The following is a 22,509-nucleotide window of genomic DNA, read 5'->3' as shown; positions in this document are numbered from 1 at the left end:
CACCGGTTTACCGGATGATTCCCGCGCGTTCGCTTCCGTGCAGCAAGCAAGCACGCGGTCTATGTCGTGCGGTTGTAAAGGAAATCCTTGATGCGTGCGTAAAATGCAGGCGTACGCGAGATGTCGCGTCGTTGACGGTCGACGGTGTATGACGTCGTTGTCGGCGACGCCTAATGACGACGACGGCGACGGTGAGGACGACGACGGTCAAGTCGAAGAACCAAATCAGTCTTCGCTTGGCAGCGTAGCAGCACGCGCGTGTGTAGTTCCGCCTAGAGGGCCGTGACATTTTTCGGAAAAGTTCAGAGTTAGTTCAGAGTTAGTTAGTGTTCGATGAGTTGAGAGCTTCTTTGACTTTGTGGGGCTCGATTCGGTGCGTTGAATTCCCACGAAGTGTGCCTACTTGGTTCCTTTTGGGTTTTTTTTTTGTCGGTTGTTGGGAGTTTGAAGATCCTTCCTTCGAGGTTTTTGAACGTAAACGTTGATCGATTGGCGAGGGTGATTGTTATCGTTGAAAAGCTGTGAATGAAGTTGTCGGCAGTTCAGTGGATGGATTAGTGGGACACTAGTGACGGCGATTAGGGATTTGATGAGAAGGCATTGATCTTTGGGGAGATCTTTTGAGAAGTGTGATGCCGGAATAAATCTTTTGCAGGATCTTGGTGTTACGTGTACTCCTTAGAGAATTCCTGAAGTTGATTGATGGGGAAATTATTCCTACAAGAAGAGGTCGTGTGCCGGGTGCATCCTCCAGTATCGCTATTAACATAATTGAGTGGTTCACGGAGCGCCGATTGCTCTCGAAGAAGAGACGACACGTTTGTGATTTTGGAAAATCGGGGCGCCCGAATATTTGGGACCGGTGAAAATATCGACTACAATTTGTTATGTAAATCAGACGGTTCTCGCAAAAGCGGCATGGTTTAAGTTTCGCGGAGAGTAGTAGTAATACCTCACCAGAGTGTCAGGTCTCGAAGTTGGATGAGAGATCACACTTTTACTTGCTCGACGGTCGACAGACAGGCCACAGCAAAACCAAGGCAAAGCATGTCTCATTAAAAACCGATTGGATATTTTGAGAAATTAGTGTCGTGAACGGCTTATTTTTGTGTGTTTTATTTTACTCATTCGGTGGCGAGACGTCTTGTTCGAAGCCAGCCTCACGTGAAGATTGACCAGTTGAAGAGGAAGAAAAAAAAAGTTACGGTTGTTTTAATTATTCCCTTTTGGTGTCGCGAACTTGGTCACACGCCAGCCCTCGCCAAAATTTCTTCCAAGAGCTTCCACGAAAATCTTTGAATCCGTAAGGCTGAACGAGAGAAATTCTTGTAATTAGTGAGACTCGCAGTGTCAATTATAAGGAGCAAGGAAGATTTGTCGTTAGCTCCTTCCCGATCGCAGTAGCCACTTTTTTTCCTGTAAGCGCGTGGGCTGAAAGTCAAAATATTATCAGTTCACTTACCGGCTGCGTCGCCACTGTTTTTTTTTTATGCTCTCGTTCAGGGCAATCGGGGAAGGTGACAAGAGAAATCCGAACAATGTCCCGCTCATTATCAGATGGAAATTAAAACGCCGGGAAGGAAAAACAAACGCAAGTGCACGCACTAACACAGCAAAACACACGCTCAACCGGGAGCAAGAAGAATCGACTGCTCTTTTGCGTCTCGAGTGAAATCGCACCAGCAACACCAGGAAAAAAATGTTATCAGTGAATCCATAAATAGAGAATTTTGCAAAAAAAAGTGCGCAAAATTGCGAATTTTTCCCTCACATCAGCAGTGTGTCTAAGTTTCGGTATCTAACTTGAAAAAAAAAACCACGAAAAGTAAAAGAAAAACAACCGCAAACCGTGGTTTCGACTTCTGTTTTGGTGGCGCGTGACATCAAACGCGCAATTGTTTGCGTTTCCCGAACTTTGGTGTGAATTAGAAAAAAAAAGTCCGACTTCGCCGGCGTTTTTCCATCGCTCCCTCTTTCTCGAACCGTCTCCCACGAATAAAGAACAAGTTCTGTGGTAATTCTGCGACAACATTGTTGCGAACGCGAAAACTACGGCGCCTGCTCGGTGTTCTTATCAGCGAGCCGATTAGAAGGAGTTGAAGAAGAAGAGCAGCAACTGTGACAACTGCAGTGTATTGGCAACAAGGGGACAGAACAAGAAGAGCAAGCGTGGAACGTTTGCAGCGGAGCGAAAAATTGACAAACGTCGATCGCGTTAAAGGGTGAATGAGAACATATGCTCAGAAGGCGAAAGCTTGATTGGAGCGAAGAAATGCAACGAGGACTGAAGATCGGTAAGTGTTGAAGAATAACTGAATCAGAAATAATAAGAATCGAATTCTTTTTTTTAACCTGATGAATTTTTAACTGGAATTAATTTAAAAAAAAACTTATCTCATGATTTAGGTTGCATAAGTTAGTGATTAAGTCGTGATCTTGTGTTAACAACCCATTGTAAGTCGAATGTTATTGAAGAAACCTTGAGAAATTTTCTTTCATTTTGTTCTTTCGGTTGAAGTCGTTTTTATACTTTTAGATGTTAAACGACTCGAATCGAAATATTAAAAAAATATGTTTGAATTTCTCAAGGGTTGTCAATATACTTTGACTTTCCAAGGGAAGTAAGTTAAGTTCATGACTTAGTGACTAACCTATTTCACTGCAACATGATTCAAGAAAACGTAAAAACATACAATGACAAATTCCTTACAAATCAACGAATTCTTCAGTGCTGTATTGGATGGGTAGTCTAGTGACAAATATAAGAGTGTTGAAATTGTACTTTTGAAAAATGAAAGGGATTTTAAACCCAAGAGGTTTAAAATGTAAAAAAAAACTTGAAAATAGGAAGAAAACGAAAATATCGAATTTGTTTGATAATTTCAAACTGGAAATTTGAAGAAAGTATATTCCGTAAAAATATTGTAGAATAAAGATATTGTATCGCTTTATTGTTTAATAGTTTTGTTTTTTTTTTCACAAGATTTGTCCTTGTAACAAAAAACTGCTGTCGTACTGGACAAACAATTTTCAATGATTTTTTGTACTCTTTCTAAGATAACAAAAATTTCCGAAATATTTCGAGAAAAAAGCGTATCTCGATGTTTATATTTGAATTTAACCAGAAATTCTTGAAAAGTTATGCCAAAATTTGCAAAACAATTCGAATTTACAAAATAAAAATGACCTTTTCAAAGGAAATATACCTGAAAAGATTGAAAATAAGGTTTAAGTGAAAATAAATATGTTAGAAACTTCTCAAACATTGAAAGTCCAGAATTCAGGAAAATGGAATATTCTACTAAGGTGTTTAAAATAAAAATGAGATTTATAGCTTTGACGTTATTAGGGTTTAAGGGTTTAAGTGCAAAATTATCAATTTGAGATTATAATACCAAACCATTGTCCATATATTTATCTTTATCTGGTGAAAATTTAAGATGTTTACAAAATTTTGTATACTCTTTAGACCGAACGAAAGTTTCCGTAGATGTATGGAAAACGGACAAGCCGCTAATTTTGAAGAATGTTTTCTCGAAAACAGAATTTATGTTTTTTTATTCCTTCATCTCTGAGAATCTTATTTCACTGCTGATTTTGTTCAGCTTTATCATGATAAAGTATCCTAACACTACGAATAGAAATCTTCAAATCACATTTTTTCGTTTTATGTATGTTTTATTATAGCAGATTAAATTGTGAATCTTCATTTTGAATGTGAATTCAAATCTAAATCGCAACTTTTTAAATAGAATCGCAGTATATTGCGTCCAGGCGCGGTCCTAGAGCTGGCCCTCGGGGAGAAGGGTAGATTTTCAAAATTTTCAAAAATCAGTCAATAAAAAAGGACTTATATATTTGGTGAATAAACCTTTATTTTCAGAGAGAGAATCATGAAGAGGATTGGGGAGGGGAAAGGAGAAGAAGGAGGGGGTAGCAAATGAGTGTACTGCTGAGACCTCCTCCTGCCTTGAATTGTATTGAACAAAATCACACGTTTTTTGGAAAATATGAAATTAAAGAAGAACTGTGGAAACTTTCATCAAATTTCTTAGTTTTCATCCTTCATACAACTGATACATCCTTTTATAGAACAATCTGCGAATCTAAACTATTCTCTGCGAGAATATGTTGATATGAAAATAACACAAGGGAACAACACTTTTGTTGACTATGTTTAAATAATTGAATTTGGAAGATTTTGACGTCCTGGATGCGAATCATTTGTCAGATCGTGTCTTTTACCTCTAATTTTGTTTATATGACGTTGAGAAGTTTTCAAAATAGTCCATCTTCAGTGAAATCAATCAACCGATTAAGGGGGGAGTAGGGTCTAACGGGTAAAAAAACACCATTTTCACAAATTTTTTTTAGAGCTATCGTTCAAACAAATGTATTCCAATTTTTTGCATTATACAAAGCATTGTTAAAAGAACATTTAGTACTTTTTTCGTACAAAAATATTGAAAAATAAGCCGGTGACGGAGCGCTTTCGAGGATGTCTTTTAGAAAACAGGATTTGCGGTGGACACTGTATCTCAGCACAGAATCATCTGAAGTCAAAAATTCAGAGCAAAATATTTTTATTAGATGTTTTTCTGAACCCCGACGTTTTTATTTAACTTAAAAAAAATTCATGAAATTTTTGTGGCTGTTTGAAGTAAAAACTACGATTTTTCACGAAAAAATCCGTCATTTTATCTGTAAAATATCCCCAAAGTAAAAAAAAAAGAAAATCGTTGGGGTTTGGTATTTTATATGTAGAAAATATGTTCCAAATTTGAAAAAAATCGGTGAAGTAGTTTTCAAAGGACGATGTCCACGGACTTTAAAAATGTGCTTTCGAGAAAAACGCGTTTGAAGTTTCTGCTCTTGCTTTCTTGCAGTATTAGATAGGAGGAGATAGAAGGCTATAATTTCTACAGTTTTGCTTCGATTGACTTGAAAATTTGACACAACATTCTTGAAATGTTTTACAATAAGAAAATAAAAAAATAAAAAAATCGATTTTTTGAAAGTGTTAGACCCTAGTCCCCCCTGAACTAACATAGGAGTGCCCCAAATGACCCGACATTTGAAAAAGTTATGCGCTGCAGGCTTAAATCGATTCTAGGCCTTGTACAAGGTCTAATGACAAATTTGGGCCAGATCGGATCACGGGAAGGGGTCGCTCAACGAGCCTAATGTTTGTATGGGACTTTGGGACATTTTGTTGGGGAGTAACACGAAAATCCAGTTTTTCATAAATAACTTTGCTCCCCTTCGGCCGATTTCTTTTGAATATGGTTTTTCTTAAAGCCTAAACTATGACAAATATTTCATCCTAAGACTGCATTTCGATTCAAGTTAAGACATAAAAGTCAAAAACTTTATTGATTCTCATTTTTAAACTATAAGTTAGAAAAGCCAAACATTTGAGACAATTGTTTGTAAATGATTGTTATGAATTTAAAACTGATTTTAAAACTCTGATATCTTACTATTTTCTAAAGTATTTATATCGTGATTCAGAAATATTGTACCATTATTATCAACTTTTGTTTCGCTTCTTCAATTTTTAAATACAAATTTAATTTTAAAATTAGATCATCCCATCCATATTCTGAAGTATGAAGCAATGGGAACTTTATTTTCATGGTTTTTGCTTGAATTTATCCGAATCATCTTTCTTCTGAAGCTCTCATTCTAGATTTTCAATTTTATTTATCTGAACTGAAATTGCAACAAATGAACTATGAAAAAAGTAAAAACCTTTTTTTAAGATTGCAAACACTCATTTTTCGAATAATTTTTAAATAAAAAATTGGAATAAAATGCTCATTTTTGATAGTTATTGTTTTGAAAAGTATGAGTGAATTGCAATTGAAAAAAAACAATTTTTGAGAGTTAGATTGGATTTTCTACTCAAAATCTGAAACTGGATTTCTACTTAAAATCTGAATTATTATTGTAGATGCCTAACTTGAAACAAAAGTACAAATTTGGTTCTAAAAATGCCTAGCACTCTTTTGATTTATTGTTGCTGAATCTGGAAAAAAAATCGGGAACAGATTCTTTAAAACTTTACTTTTTAATAGTTTATATAAGATTTCTATTTTTCAGTTCCTGTTTTTTAAGGTCATTCATTTTTGATGTGATGGATTTTAAACTGAAGAAAATCAAGCCGGATCAAAAACTTAAACTATGATTTTAATGATGTTTTACATTTCGAGAAACTCATTTCTTATTATGAAATCTTATAATAACTTCTTTGTTTACGCAAGTGGACATAGTATTGATATTGGTGTTAAGATTTTTAATAAGTTTAGACTAAGGTTTCCAGAATTTTTCCCGCAGGTCTCCGGGCCGGGCAAATTAAGGTAGTTCAATCTAAAAACCTGGTAAAATCCGGGCAATAGATTTCAAAATTTTCAACCCAAAATAAGGGCAGTGAAAACAAGTTAAAAAAAACACTCGAAACACTTTTATTCAAAAAAAAATCAGCAAACATAAAATACTTTTCATTTTTTAAACAGTTTGTGATTATTTAATAAAACTTGTTTAAAAAATTTCGTTTTTTGTACTTAAAAATACACATTTTAAGAACTTTATAAGAGTTTTTTTTTCTTTTTCTACAAATTAAAGGAATGAACCAGGGCAAAGTACGGACTTTTTCCAAAGAATACTGGGTCGGACCGGAGTTTATCCAAATTTTGTGTCAAATATCCCAGCAATTCCGGGTAAAACCGAGCAATCTGGAAAGCTTAGTTTAGACAACTGATATGACTATGATATGACGAAAAAATATATGAGACAATATTTTGTCGCTTTTTCTATGTTATACATATCTGTTGTGAATTTGTAACTTAATGAATGAAAATCAGAAGTCAAATTGCAGCAACATTAAATAATGGTAACATTATTGAAAAGAAGGATAATAAAGTTAGACTTCCAGTGGATGTCTTACGCTTCTGAAGTGCTTACTGGAAAATCTAACTGCAATTTGAGATTCTCGCTATAAAGGAAATTCAACTCTAAAGGCCCGTCTTTTTTTTTACTTCTTAGTAGGACCAAGATATTTTGATTTATAACGATGGTAGAAATTTTTTAAAAATGATTTAAATTGCAAGTCACATGGTGGAACATAGGTACAGTACATTTATAGTTTACGGGAATATTCTTGTTGAAGCAAAGAATATAAAATATACTACATGAAGGCAATAAAGTATGCCATCAGCAGACGAAGATGTTCCAAGTATTTCAGTCTAATAATCATGTTAACCTCCATATTTGCGATTTCAAATTTGTCATTCTGTTAAAATTCAAAAGAATATGAAGAATTTAGAAGACCAGAAGTTTAAGCAAATACTAAATTCAATACTGTTTGCTCGTGTAAATTGAGGTATATGACGGCTTATTAGTGTCATTTTTTTAAGAAGCCTCTACAGCTAAAAATTGAAAAGAACATCAACTAAGAACAATTTTAAATTTTTACACAAATTCCAGCGATTGTGGCTGATTTGTAACGATTTTGTGACGCTTAGGGATGATAAGCTAGATTTCCGCAATATTGGCTTACTGTGGAATATTTGCTTCGCGGTTTACTGGCTGAACGGGAGACATGCGTTCACTCTAGCTAAAGATTGCCAGTCGACTGACAACCGCCGTCTTGTGTGTGCGTGTTGTAGGGACGACTTGGGGAGATTATCGACTGGGAGAGGCATATCTGCCGAGATAGTGTCGTGCTCGCAATGATCGGCTACACATCTCCCCCTACACAAAAATTCAAAATGAAAACAAAATGTTTTTTTTAGCAAAATTATAAACTGAGTATATGCAAACATATGTATTTTTCATTTATTTTCATCGAACTTTAATCACATAATTTTGGTCAGCGCAGTTTTCACTTCTTCACGGCTTATTCATGCCAATAATCATCCTTAAGTAAGACCTACACTGAACAAAATCGGGCTATGAGGTTTATTGGGAATTTTAGTAATTTTGCACTAAAGGAAAATCCAATACTTTTTATCAGGAGACGAAGGATTCATTTTATCGGAATTTCCAATGAATATAATAAAAAACCAAATTGATACAATTTATTGTTTTCGATGATGAAATGAATGGTTCCATGATTGCCATTTAATATGCTTTTGTTTTTCAAATGATTTTAATATTTTCTCGGGTATTGATAAGTCTGTTTATAGAAATTAATACATTTATTGATATTTTTCCACAGAATTTCTCCATAATATTATTTAGAAAAAAAAAACTGCTTTCTGATTCTGGTTGTTCTGACCCGGTAGGTATAAAATCCCGAGTTCCGCCGGCCTCTCGATGCAACTTTTCATTTCCGTTTCCTGTTCAGTTTGCTTGATCATGGAAGATGATGGTGTTTACTTCCCCAGACCTTTGATGTCGTACGACTTAACCACCGCATTCTGCGACTGCAATGACAAATAGATCTGATTAAAAAATTTGCAAGTCTAATTAATTAAACATAAACTTACGGGGACATGGTGTGTCTTTTCCGAAAGTGTCTTTCTGGGGGAGAATGAAATTTCGGTGCGCCTCGTCGTACTGTTCGCAAACAAAAAAAAATCCCCCACGCCAGTAGCAGGCGTCATGAGCGGTTAACATTTCCTTTGACCGAGTTCAGATACCGTCAGGTTTGTCAGCCCCGTTTGTTGTATTTGTCCTCGATGAGTGGATGTTCCGGCTTGCCCTCTTCCATTACGAAGTTTGCGAGAGGTTTCGCAATCTGGAATTGAATAATAATTTGAAATGAAAAATGTATAAACAATTGTGAGAAAACTTACTGGAAATATGTGATGCTTGTTTCGGCCGATGCAGTTTTTGCTTCTGGTTGTATCAAAGTATCTGCTGCTGTCTATGATTTTAGGAACCATTTTAAGCTTGCTTTTGTGTTCTAAACACACAAGCTTTTCACGGTTGTTGAAGTGACTAAACCATTTCCGTAAAACTAAAATGCAGAAATTAAAATCCCACAATCAACACCAATTTGCTTAGTACTTATTCGAATACTTACTAACCATCCTTAATTATTATTAACATTGAGTTTTGAGCAACAGTGGGGCGATAATTTTGACGTTATTTAAATACTTATGGCAAAAATAACGAAACTGGGCATGGCGATAGGATAACAATCGGTAACAAAGTTAAAGCATACTAGCACAAAGCACAAAGAATGCCAGTGGAAGTTATTGGATTTCTCTAATGAAATGCATACTAAATCAGCCTTTTAGATTTCATTGGAATTACTAATATTTTTCGCTGAGCTTAGCATTTAATAATGATAAGTTATAAAAACCTATAAAATTTATTGGATTTTTTGATAGCTTCTACTGGTTTTATCAATAGCGTTTAATAAACCCTGTACATTTAAAGTTATTAAATCAATCTGATATATTCTATAGCTCGATTTCGTTCAGTGTACCGTCATAAAAGCACAAGTTGGAACTTTCCGATGGTCGATGATTCGAGGGCATCTTCAAAAATATTTTGTGATTATATTCATGACTGCCGTTTAAGTCTTCGTCATGCATTGTTAGAGAAAACTTTGTAGAAGCTTTGGAATACGTAGTTAGAAATTTTAATGGTTTAATATTCTTGAACTTTTGGAACTTACTAACAATATTGCAATCGATGGGTTTCACAATATATTTAAGCATAAAACTGTTCATCAATAGCCAAATCATTGACGTTCAAGAATTTATTGACCACCTTCGTTTCGTTTTAATACTTTCTGTGAAAACTTGAAGGCATACTGTCCTCGGTTCCAGATAATCATATGTACGTGTTTTGTTGTGGGAGCTTTGAATGTTCCGATTAATATAGAATCCAGCAACACAGTTATCAGGTTTAAATAAATTCTTGAATCGCTTGGTTACATCTGTACTAACACTTTACCAACGAGACCATCAACCCAAAACATCCTAGATCTTGTAATTACCAAACAAATTGATTCACCGGGGATCAAGAACGACGCTATAATATAGTGACATTAGCGAGCATTGTCAGATAATATTAACATTTGAACTCCAAATTCCAAAAAAAAAGTCGAACTTGAAAAAACTTTTATTAATTATGCAAAATTACATCAACTATTCGGTGATTATCCCAGACCAATTCAAACTGTGGATGCCGCAAATGTCTGCTTGATTAATATTCCGTCCGTTTATAGCTCTTTGCTCTTGCAATGTACGGAAAAAATAACTAAACAAGTTACGGTTAAGGGCAATTATTGTCCCTGGATGTCTTTCGACCTCATAACTCTAATTAAAATGAAAAAGATCTACATTAAGAGAGTTAAATACAACCCTGAAGATACCCATTTAAAAGAACTTCTGAGACATGTCTCAAAGAAAGTTGAAAAATGTAAAATTTCTCTATAAAATGTACATTTCTCCCTATTCGAAACTTTGAAAGAATTTAAATTCTGTCTTAAGGAGCTCCAGGGAAAATTCTAATGCTGAGATTAATCTGACCGTTATTAATCGAAATACTAGCAATAAAAAAGAAAATTGTGAACTTTTAAACCCCTATTTTACCAGTATTGATAAAAACTTGGCAGATAATATTGTAGTCGACCCATCTTTCGACAACTTATCTTTCATAAACAGAGTTCGTAACACCATATTCTTGCGACCTGCTACAGTTCATGAAGTTATTCAAACTGTAGGATCTTTGAAAAACAAAAAAAGCTGTGGTCCTGATAGTATTCCCTGCAGCTTATTAAAATCGTCTTTAAGGCAGACGATATAGCGAATATAAATAATGACCGTCCAATTTCAACCCTTAGTGTGTTTAGCAAAATTTTCGATAAACTCCTCGTAAGTCGACTCAATAACTTTATCAAAGAAAATAACATCTTATATAGCCTGCGATTCGGTTTTAAATCTTGGTCTAGTACGCTTCCCAGCAAACATTTTTGTAGCTATATTCTTATGGTGTTATGATATGCGTTTCATATATATTAAAGAATGGTCGTATACAAGTTAAAAAAAAAGAGCATATACCTACCAAAGTGGAGGTAATATACATACATAAATTTCATTTTTTTCTTAAGTGACAAAAACTACACCAATTGGGCGCTATCCAACATCTTATTCGTTTCTATCAGAAAAATGCAAGAGAGCACAAGATTTTGCTCTCATAGCCTTCAAATCGTTGCCAGCGACAATGTTTCCCAGTTTTCTTATTGGTAAAGACCACTCAATTCCCATCTGAGTTTTAGCCATCTGAATGCACTGCTGGCTGCAGAGAGAATATGACAATGATTTCCTCACTTGAACCCGCGTGGGATCAAAATCATTTTAAAACTTTCAAACATGGCGAACTTTTTCTCTTATCCGATTTAAACTGACTTCAAACGACATTTCATACGATCTTTTCATTATGCAGTTGGAATTGCGATTCGCAACACCATTTTTAACGACTTAAATTATCATTTCTGATACGATTTCATGTTTCCTTGGTTATTGCAATGTGTGAATTGATAGTTTCGATAATTGAAAATATAGACACAAATAAAAATGTAGGAGGATTGTTTCTGGACTTAAAAAAAGCCTTTGACACGCTTGATCATGACGTTCTCCTTAGGAAACTGGATCGTTATGGAATAAGAGGAGTTGCTAATAACATCATTCGTAGTTACTTCACAGGACGGAACGGTATGTTTCTATTGATAAAATAAATAGCTCCTTGGGTCAAATAGAAGTGAGAGTGCCTCAAGGTAGCAACATTTTGCCACTACTTTTTCTACTTCATATCAATGAATTATGCAACCTGTCATTACATGGTACCCCCAGATTATTTGCAGATGACACAGTGTTATTTTATCCGGAAAATTGTCCAATGTCATAATCGAGAAAAAGCAAGAAGACTTTTTCTTGGCAAATACTCTGATAGCAATCTGCTGACCCTTAACCTTTCCAAGACCAAATACATGATATTTCGTTCAGCAAGAAGGTGAATTTATTGCAGCTTTTAATAATACTATAATCGAAAAGGTGGATAACTTTAAATATTTGGGGCTCACGCTTGATGAAACACTTTCGTGGAGTTTTCATGTGAATAACCTTATAAAGAAAAAATCGTCCTTTAGTGGTATTCTTTGGCCAGTTAGAAGTTTTTTGCCACGTCATGTTTTAATTAAATTTTATTTTGCTTTCATTCACTCTCAGTTGAACTATCTTATCGCGATATGGGGAAGGGCATCCCTGTTTATCCTCGGTCGATTACAGACAGATTACAAGGTCGTTGCTAAAATACCATATTCAAACTTCCTTATCTCTACACAACCTCTTTACTGTACTCAAATCACAATATTTTACCTCTAACCCGCTTGCGTAGTCTGCAAAAATTATTCTACAGTGAGCGAAATGAGAATAGCACCACTATGTGTTTTGCTTGTTAAAATATGAATGATTGAAAATTACGAAAAATTTTCTTCCAGAGTTTGTTTTGAATTGTTTAACGGATAAATCAAGCATAAGTTTACTTTTTTTGGACGTAGCATATGGCGTTGAGGACCAAAAATATGGAAAAAGGGATGCGAAATAAGAATAGCACCACTTGAGTTTTTCAGCAAAAACAAGATTATTTGTTAAAATTTACTGTGTAAAAGTGAATATAAATGCTTCTACGAATTATCTGAATAGATAACTGCATTTTAAGGAGCTTTCCAGAATTCCAAAGCTTTTCAAAGACTTTGAAAGGGGGCTTTCAGAGATGCTCGTTTAGCGTTAAGGAAATTGATATTGATGATGAGTTAAAAGGCACTCGTTCTCGCGATACTGGTCAATCACAATATTTACTTCGAAGCCGTTGTTTGACATTTTTTTGTCAACGCAGAATTTCTTACATTTTGGGCCTGCTTCTTACAATTGTCTTCCAGAAATTGTCAAAAATGCTAACAACCGCAACATTTTCAAATCGAAAGTGATACGTCACCTCAAGGAACTTCAGTCATAAACCTAATCATCGTGCCAGTATTTTTTTAATTTTTTGTTACACATATATTAAAACTTAAAAAAAAACTTTAAAGTAACGTTAACATTTTTTGTAAATATTTTTTCCTAGTAAGTACATTATCTATATCAATTAGTATTTAATTTGTTTTTTTTTTTTTGTGTTAATTATTTATAAAATGAAATAAAATAAAAACCTTCAAAGTAATACTTTTTTAACTGAGATTCATTCTTAGTTTAGTTTAGTTTATTTGTCTGGCTTCATTCCATCGCATTAAGTTAATTAAATATTTTTGTTAAGGTTCTCAGCATAAATAAATTTTGCTCGCGTTTTTTTTTGTTTGCTGACAGACATGCTGAGAATAGAAAGCGTCCATTACGAGGGGACTCATATGAGCTTTTTGGGGGAGTGTGGTGGGCCGCTTTATATTTATAATAATGAAAAAAATGAACTTTTATCAAAGCACTTGGAAATAAAATTCTCACATTAAAAGGTGAAGTGTTCTGGAATTTTTTTTTTGTTATGAATATTAAATTTTTGATCAAAAAAGTCAGATTTTTTTTATTCTTAAACTCTGTGACTATTTTTGAAAGTTTTTTTTTTTTTAAATTAACTGTACGTAGCATAGTCCAGGTAAAAAATTCAAACAGTTGGGAGGAAGATTTATTTTGTGCATTTTTTTTTTATTGTTATACATTTTACAAGCTTTTGAAGACGGGTAAAATATACACAGTGTTGGTTTGGTTTGGTGTTCACTCTTTATCTCGAACTCATGGTTATCGGCTCAGAAGGCAGACGCTCAACAGATTTATCTATGGCCTAAGTCACCAAAAAGGTAAAATTGAGACAAATGAGTCATCATTACCATTTAATGTTTGCAGTAACTGCAGCAACTCCAAAGATTAATTTGTCTAGAAAATGTGATTTATAAACTTTCTTACAAATTTTTCGATGTGTTCCTAATTAAATATGCGAAAAGATGATGTAACTTTTACGGTAAAAAATTACTTTAGGTTTAAATTTGCGAGGAAACATGTGCAAAACGACGGTAAAGCATGCTATCCATTAATTGGGATTATATAACGATGTACATAGAAATCGCGATCTTTCAAGGCGATCCTCTTTGGACAATTTGTAAGCAGTAAACTCTCAAAACCCAAAAAGTGCAAAATCATTCTGATTTGCAAATGTTCAGCCTTTGGATACGATCAGACAAATTTTGCGGATCAAACTCAGTTTGATCGGACACACGCATCGAGCGGTGGTTTGTTTTGAATGAAATTTCCTATTTGCTGCTAGACGAAGCTATTTGTTTCATATCGAAATTCGCACCATGGCCGTCAAAATCGAGCATCGAAAAAAAACAGGTCCGAAATAAATGAACCATCAAAAATAAACTGCGCACGCTTTTCGATTCCCCGAAATACCTAAGCCAGAATCTGAGTGCGACGGATCGATTCACAAATGTGTCTGGTTGCACATTCAATGGTAAATTTTCTGCCCCTACGACGTCAGTGGCAAGCATTTTTGTTTGACTTTTCGAAAAATTATTTCGGTGAATAATGAAGGAAAAGTCCCAATAAAGAAAACAGAAAGCAGAGAAAAAGAATTACTTTCTTTTGCCATCTTTCTTTCTGCGAACAGCCGATAGCGCAGCGAAAAAATTTGGCCAAAGTGGAAGCCCAAGAATGATTTCGGACTCGTGTGAATGTCTGCGGTTTTTAATCCATCCATTTATCACCCTCGAGAGCCATGTCAATTTAATTTCGATATTACCGGTGTGCAGCAACAAGCACTTGAGGCGGAATTAACTAAATGATGTTTGAGGCAATCAGTTGGAGTTTAAATTTTCAACTTGAATTAACTGTTCAATTGTTAGAAACATTTACATATTAACTTAAATTTGAAAATAAAGCTAAAACCTTTGATTGAGCACCATTGAAGGGGTGGTATTGCCATTTCTACCATAAATATAGCTGAAATCGATTTCAAAATATAAAGGAATGACAATAGTACAGCTTTTCTAAAAAAAAAAACAATCAAATCGTCAAAATAGAAACGGAAAAGTGTTCAAAGTCTACCGTACTTCAAAGACTAAGAAAAGTAAACAGAAAAGAAAACACCCATGAGGTACTCATCAGGATTGAACCACATGTAAATGTCAAAGTGATAAGCCATCGTCCATGTGAATCCACTTTACTCTTTGGTTGTTAAATCTACCGCCATGCCACCCGGTGACTATTTAATGATGTTGACGAATGACGCGAAACTGTAATCACTTGCCGCTGACTGTACTTTATCATTGTGTCATCTGTAAATTGTAACCCTTTAATGTTGTTCTTATTTTCGGATTGGCGTCGCCATAATTATTCCTCGGTTGATCTGTTGCCTTCTTTCTCTCAAGCCACCTTCGAGTTGGAACTACCACAAATGAGCATTTATCGATTATTAGCCATGGATTCTTTTTTTCGGAAAGTACCCCGACTAAGTAAGGTTTAAATTTATTTAAGCCTCAGTAATTGAAGTGAAATTGTACCTGAATGTGTCATTAAGGTTATTAAGTTGTCCTCCTAAAGGTGTGGACGACCGATCCGATTGCATGACTGGATGAATGTAAAATGTAGAACAGGAACGCAAGGAACGATTACTCTCTTTTTAAGTGCAAAACAAAATCTCCTGCTGTTTACCGTTTTGCGAATCGTAAATCAGACCAGACAGAGGTTTAAACCCGGAATACGAAAAAAAAATCATTCATGTTTGTTTGTTCTTTCCCCAAAATTGTAAACCCTATGGTTGACTCATGATAAACCTTGCGCGAGTTTGCTCTGGTGATCGTCTTTAAAGACCTTGTTAGTCACGAGATCTGGAGCTCGAGTTTTTGGAAGCAGTTTGAAATCAATTGTTGACGATGGTTTTATCGTCGTTGCCTAATCATTATTTGTCAGATTTTAAGAGTAGCTCTAAGCTTCTAAATTGTCTTGAGTCGCAACGCAACTTGAAGGTTGAAGGAGCCGTTTTTTTTAAAAAAAATATTAGGGATCTTCAATACAATAAATAAAACCTTAACATTTGAAAAAATGCCCCTTTTTGAAGTAGGAGGAGCATTAAAATACAGGCGAATTTTGAAATAATCAAAAATTGACATTAAGACATTGATTTTGTTAATGATATGTATGTGTAATTTATTGAATTTGAGAGTCATCATCTCCCCCCCCCCCCTCCCCTTATTGGATTGGAAGGGGTTTGAAAGTATTATAGCAACCATTCTCGGTCTTTAAAACAGCTACACACCAAATTACACGATGATCAGTTCAGTAGATTCCGTAAATTGTTCGTATTGTGTTAAATTTTTGTTAATTTTGTATGGGAGCCCCCCTTTATTAGATTCGGAGGGGTATGAAAGTATTATAGACACCATCTCCGGTCTTGAAAAGAGCTACACACTAGATTTCACGTTGATCAGTGCAGTAATTTCCGGAAATTGCTCGAATTGTGCTATATTATTATTTATTTTGTATGGGAGCCCCTCTTCCTTTAACTCGGAGCGGTTGAAAAGTATCTTAGAAACCATTTCCGATCCCAAAAACTCTTACATAACAAATTTCACATTGATCGGTTCAGCAGTTTTCGAGTCTATAGGGAACAGACAGACATACAGAAAAACATTAATTTTTATATAGATGAACGAAAAAATGAATAAATCCGTTCATCCTCCGTTTAATCCTGGGTTCAGATTTGGTCTTAAAATTTTGCTTTAGGGATACAACTTTTGAAAAAAAAAACATCAATTCCACTATTAAAAAAAAATTAGGAGGTTCAACTCACCTCCATGAGTTTCCAGAAAAGCAAGCTAGGGTTAGTTGCCCTACTTTGGACCCTTTAAGCGGTGGTGAAAAAGCATGCTTTTCTCATGAATGGGCGTGAAGTTAATACTTTCTAGGAAATTTATTTATAGTTAATGATCTAATCTGCAAGTATCAATGAAAATTTTCGGCATAGGATTCGCCGTTATGGAAAGATTTGGAAAGTAATAGATGATCAAAATTTCCATCTTTGAACCTACTGTTCCTATTTTGGTACTGAACTGGTTCCTTTCATTGGACCTCGATCTATAATTCCTATAAAAAGTATTATTTTTCGAAAATAAATATACATATTCATTAAAAATGTAATCTTTAATCAAATATTATCATAAAAAGTATTACAGATTTTTAACGATTAATACACTTAAATTTCTGTTATGAATATTTCTAACACTTTTACTCCTTATCGGCTCAGCAGAACAATAGTGGAATCTTTTTTTTTTTGTTTACAAAATTGTAGCTTATTTGTGCAAAGCTGACAAAAAAATTTTAGAAATGTTTAATAATTATTGGTTCTGAATTATGCACCAATTGGAAATTCGCAATTTTTTTTTAATTGTTGGTATTGAAACAAAGTTTTGGTGGTGTTAGGTCTAAAAATGGAACAATAAAGTCAAAAGTCTCCTAAATTTGGACCCATTACAAATTTTCCGGGTTTTCCATTGATTTTAATTTATTTTAGGAAAAATAGGTTGTTTGGTTCATATTTTTCACAGTGAGAGTAATTTCCCTTTAAAATTTGGCTTGGACAGTAAAAAACCGTGATTTTTCCTTATTCACTCTAGTTTCTCAAAACGCGCCCTACTAATTGAGCTGTTCGATTTACCACTGATGAGGAGGTACATTTTTAAAAACGTTGAAAATTTTATTAGAAAGACTTTTTATGGCAAAAAGTGGTATGGTAGGATTCGGGAAGAATGAGAGTTCATTGTGTGCATTGTAGTATCTTTATACTATGCTTGCAAAATAAGTTATTTACAATTTCCGGCATTTTAGGACTAAAGTAGGCTCTAGGTCCAAAGTAGGAGCACTCACCCTAAGTGTTCTATTCTACACTCAAATTTTTAAATTTTTAACTCAGAACTAGTGCCAAAACCTCAAAAACAAATCCCAGGTTCAGAATTCTACTAAAGATTTCATTTTATCAAAAATTAAATTGTATTTCTGTTATGTATCTAGTTTAGGATTCTTAATTTTCAGTTCATATCATCATTAGAAAATAGAATTGAAAAGGTGTTTTAAAATTTTTGTTCACATTTGGTTTTGTTTTTTTTTAAATTCATACGCATTAAAATAATAATTTTCCGATTATAAAAACAAAACCAATACTAAGGCTATAATAATTAAGAATACGGACAGTTGCAAACGCGTGTATTCTAAACACTCTACGTTTGATCGAAAAACGAGAGCATTCTAGTGAGTCTCTTTAAAAGTGCCCTACCCGAGATTTCCCGGGAATAATAAAATTTTAGAAATTTCCGGATCCCGAGAAACGCTTAAGAATCCCGGGAATTCCCGACGCCAATAAAAAGTGCTAAACTACTAAACAGTTACACGATTTAAATTGAAAAAATGAATCAGATTAAGCAAGAAGAATAATAGTTCTTAATTGATGGCTTAGAGTTCATTTTTATTTAAAAAAAAAAACTAATTAATACATTGAAATCGATCAAACCGGTTTTGGTCCGAAAACTTAGTGTAAAAATATAAAACGACAAAGAATCTATAAAACCAAACAATTCCAATAAATAAACGCTACAAAAAGAATCTGAATTCCCTATTATGCAACACTCATCATTTCGTATGCAGTAGAGTGTCAAAATCTTCATTTTCTATTTTCCCGGGATCCCATAAATTCCCGGGAAAAAGATCGTCAGATTTTCCGAATGCCGAGAACACTAAAATGGCCGGGAAATGGACACTCTAGTCTCCTCATACTTTAAATCTATTTGGGAAAAAAACATCAAAAAAATCAACAATCAATGAGTTTGCAGGTCGAAAATGAAAGATTTTTTAGAAGATTGTGCAAAAATATTTACATCATGTCCTTTTTCATCGTTTATTTTGTTTATTTCTCAAAAGCAAGAAAACTTAGACATCTGGAAAAAGGTAATGTAGTCGTTTTTATTACCAACACCACAGTGCCAAAATTTTGAAAATACGAACCCTAGGAATGGAGTAATCACCGAAATAAAGTGCCGAATTCTAAATGATCATAGCCTTAGAAATCATCCTGAGTTTTTGTTTCATGTTCAGTTCCAAAGTTCCTAGACTAAATTCTTTTGCAAAATTCAAAACTTTAAAATAGCAATCAAGAATTGAAAACTCAAAATAAGATTCAACATTCGAAATTTATATTTTTCTTTAGATTAAAAATAAAAAATAGTTGAATAATAACTCAGATTGAAACCCAAAGCATCAAATATCACTAGATTAATGATTGAGGGCTCTTTAACAAATATCAATTCTTGTTTCATATCTGTAATCTAAATTCAGAAATCGTTTTTTTTACATTTAAGAAATTGTATTGAAACTTGGAAAAATATCCAAAATTAAAATATCATAAGAAGTAATCTCGATAATAATAACTCATCTATGAGATTAATTTGAATTTTGAATATTAATCCTGTATCTGAATTCTGAACCTAAATTCATATTCAGGTTCACAGTTCGTTGATGAATTCAAATTGCAAGAGATTGACGACTTAAAGCATTGATTGTCATTTCAATTTCGAAATTTCAAATTTGTAACCAAAGTCAGTCAGTTTAATTAGGCTGGAACAAATACCAATTTCTTCTTTTGTCACTACCCCCCCCCCCCACCCCCCCCCCTCTTCGAAATTTCTAAAAACCCGAAGGGGAAAATACATAAAGTTCGAAGTAATTTATGTAAATTTCGATAGAAAATCCCAATACCTGAAAGATAACAAGATCAAAAAACAAATTTAAGAAGATGAAAGTTATTCCCCCTTTTTGTTTTCTTGATTTGATCGAGATATTCGATAAAAAATTGCTTGATTTATAGGTTGTGTGAAACAATATAGTATGCAATTTTCTTGCATACAAGCTTCCGTGCAATTTATTCCGATTTATTTGTTTTTCGCATTATTTTTTATTGCTCCCCTTCGCGATGTTTAAACTTCGAATGACAAAAGAAGGATTTGAAATTTGTTCCGGCCTTATAGGAGAAAATAAAACTTCCACAGGATTTTATTTCAGGATTTCATTGTTACGAAAAGTATTTGCGGATAAACAAACAATAATATTATTATTTAAGCTTTATCAAAAACCAAATACTAATCAAAAGGGTTAAAATCTTTGATTTGCTCGAGAGTTAGGAAAATTTAGTTTATTGTTTTGAGCATAGAATAAGTTTTTTTTTTATCAAATCGAAAGCTTTCTCATAAAATTTTGTTCTTTATTCATATCAAATAAACTGAATTGACCACATTTTAGAGAAAACTCAAAAATGTTATCCATTTATCAAAGTGAGTTTTCTAGTTTGTAACTTAAGAATTCCTCATGTACGAATCATAATACTTTTAATATAAAATAATGATGATTCAGACTTTTAATATTAAAGAACGGAAAAGTAAAAAGTAATAAGAAATAACCCACTGGAATTTGTTTTTAATTCTCGCATTGTTTGAGCAAATATATCATAGAAAAAAGGTCTCCAAACAAAAGAATATATTTTCAGCTAAGTAAAGCATAAAATTTTTCATCAAAAAAAATTCAACTAAAAGTTATTTATTTAAGGATAGTTTCTTTAAATATTTTTTAAAAATGAAATCTTTATTTTTCAAAGAACTAAATCCTCAAAATGAATCCAAACTTTATTATATATTTGGTATTTCTTTTGGTTTGTGGTTTAAAACTGACTCTAATTGAATATTAATTTTAATTTTGAATCCTGAATCAAAGCTCTGGAACTACGAACTCCTGCTATTTGAAATCTTAATAAATTTCTCACATCGAAGTTATTATTTTGAAAATTAAACTTAACTTCGAGATGATTCTGAATTTGAATGTTGAATTTTTCTATTTCGAGTCTTAATCCTGCCTCTTGAACCTAAGCTCAAATCTGCATTCCGAAATTGGAAACGATTTAGATTCCAAGTTCCAGATTTTAATTCAACCTTTTAATCAAATTTATTAACCGAAAAAGCGAAAATTTTATCAGAACCCTTATCCGGAAATCTCTTATTTGAATTCTGAATTTCTAGATTTCAACCTCAATTATTTCTTCAGTTATTTATTCGAAATTCAACTTGTTTATTTGAATAAAAAAAAAGCGAATTGTGGCACTGCTCCAATTCGGGATAACCATTATGAAATTTTCTTTAATTTCGATTCTGTAAAATAGTTTAAAATGAAAATTTCATTTCCGAACTGATGAGTTTCAAATGTGGAAAATGCAACTAGTTTAAGATTGAAATGCAAAACCAAGATTCGAATCAGGATTTTGTGTCAATGATGAAAATTGGAAATTCAAGAATATAGAAACCGAAATCTGATTACAGACATCGAGTCTCATGTTAATAAGCAGCTCTGAAACCACAGAATCTGAAATAGTTCTTACCTAAGATTTTCAGATATTTTTCGGTCAGTAACCGGGGCAAGCAAATTCGGTTTTTTCCTTACTATCCACCAATAGTAAAATTATTCAATTGAAATTATGATGAAAAATACTTAAAAAATTGTTATTTGTTATAGAAACACCTCAGTCATATTTCACATAATTAATTAATACATAATTCGAACGACTCAATTTAAATTTTTGATTGCTCTTGCAAATAAAGGGCAACAAATTGGGCAAAATTGGGGCAATCTGATAAGCTAATACTAATCATATAAAAATTTAATATTTGGGACTGAAATTTTTGAAAAACTGTAGTAGAATTGTTGACCTGGGATAATATTTTGAGGTTTTCGCTGATTTTTTTTATTTGTTGAATTCTGACTCGGAATATTATCTCATATTGGAATTTGAAATTGATTTTGAAATGCTTGAGTATTTTTCCCGGTTTTGGAATCGAAATTGTCATTTTGTTCGTTCATCAAAATTTGCTTAAAAATTTGAAATTTTGAGTTAAGAAAGAATATTTATCTTGGCATTATTGGACCCTCACGGGGGTACATTCAAGCAAAACAAAAAAAACTTTTATGGGAATTTCATCTTATTGGATAAACTATCAAAAAAATTAGTGGGAATCGAACTCACTGCATCATCTCATCTCGGCTTGCCAGCCGACATTTTACCCAGTGTGCCAACTGAGTCGGTTAGCAAATGAAAGTATTTTGTCATAGTCTTTCTGCCATCGGATTTTGTCTGTAGTTTGATACGTAACTTATGAAAAGGGAGTCGCAGCAAGCCGTGCTCGGGAACGGACGGGATTTTTCTGACGTCGCGTTTTTTCCGCTTGGTTTTTCTAGAATAGTTTTTTTTCGCGTTTCTTAATTTTCGCGCTGTTATAGTTTTCATATAATTTAGACGTTGAACAGGTTTTAAAGTGATTATTTTAGGTCCGCTTGAACCTCATTAGATTTTGTAGATAAGAAAGTGAGATTTCAGTGAAGTGATTCAAAATAGCATTATGAAATTTAAATACCAAAGTGAAGAAGACTGGAGATCGGGGAAAGTGTTCCTATATGCGCATATTGGGTAATATGC

General features: G+C 33.6%; 1 protein-coding gene across 1 annotated transcript in view; it reads left to right on the top strand.

Annotated features, from left to right (window-relative positions):
- The first annotated feature begins 242 nt into the window (after positions 1–242).
- LOC129750883 (serine-rich adhesin for platelets) overlaps positions 243–22,509 on the top strand; it is a 249,638-nt gene continuing 227,371 nt past the window's right edge. Inside the window, exons 1-2 of the mRNA XM_055746027.1 lie at positions 243–373; positions 656–2,294. The gene's annotated coding sequence lies outside the window, so the exon portion shown is untranslated. The remainder of the gene's footprint in view (positions 374–655; positions 2,295–22,509) is intronic.

The sequence above is a fragment of the Uranotaenia lowii genome, chromosome 3 (genome assembly GCF_029784155.1).
Source record: "Uranotaenia lowii strain MFRU-FL chromosome 3, ASM2978415v1, whole genome shotgun sequence".
Lineage (NCBI taxonomy): Eukaryota > Metazoa > Arthropoda > Insecta > Diptera > Culicidae > Uranotaenia > Uranotaenia lowii.
Note: the sequence above shows the minus strand (reverse complement) of the source record. Positions and strands in the feature narration are given on the sequence as shown.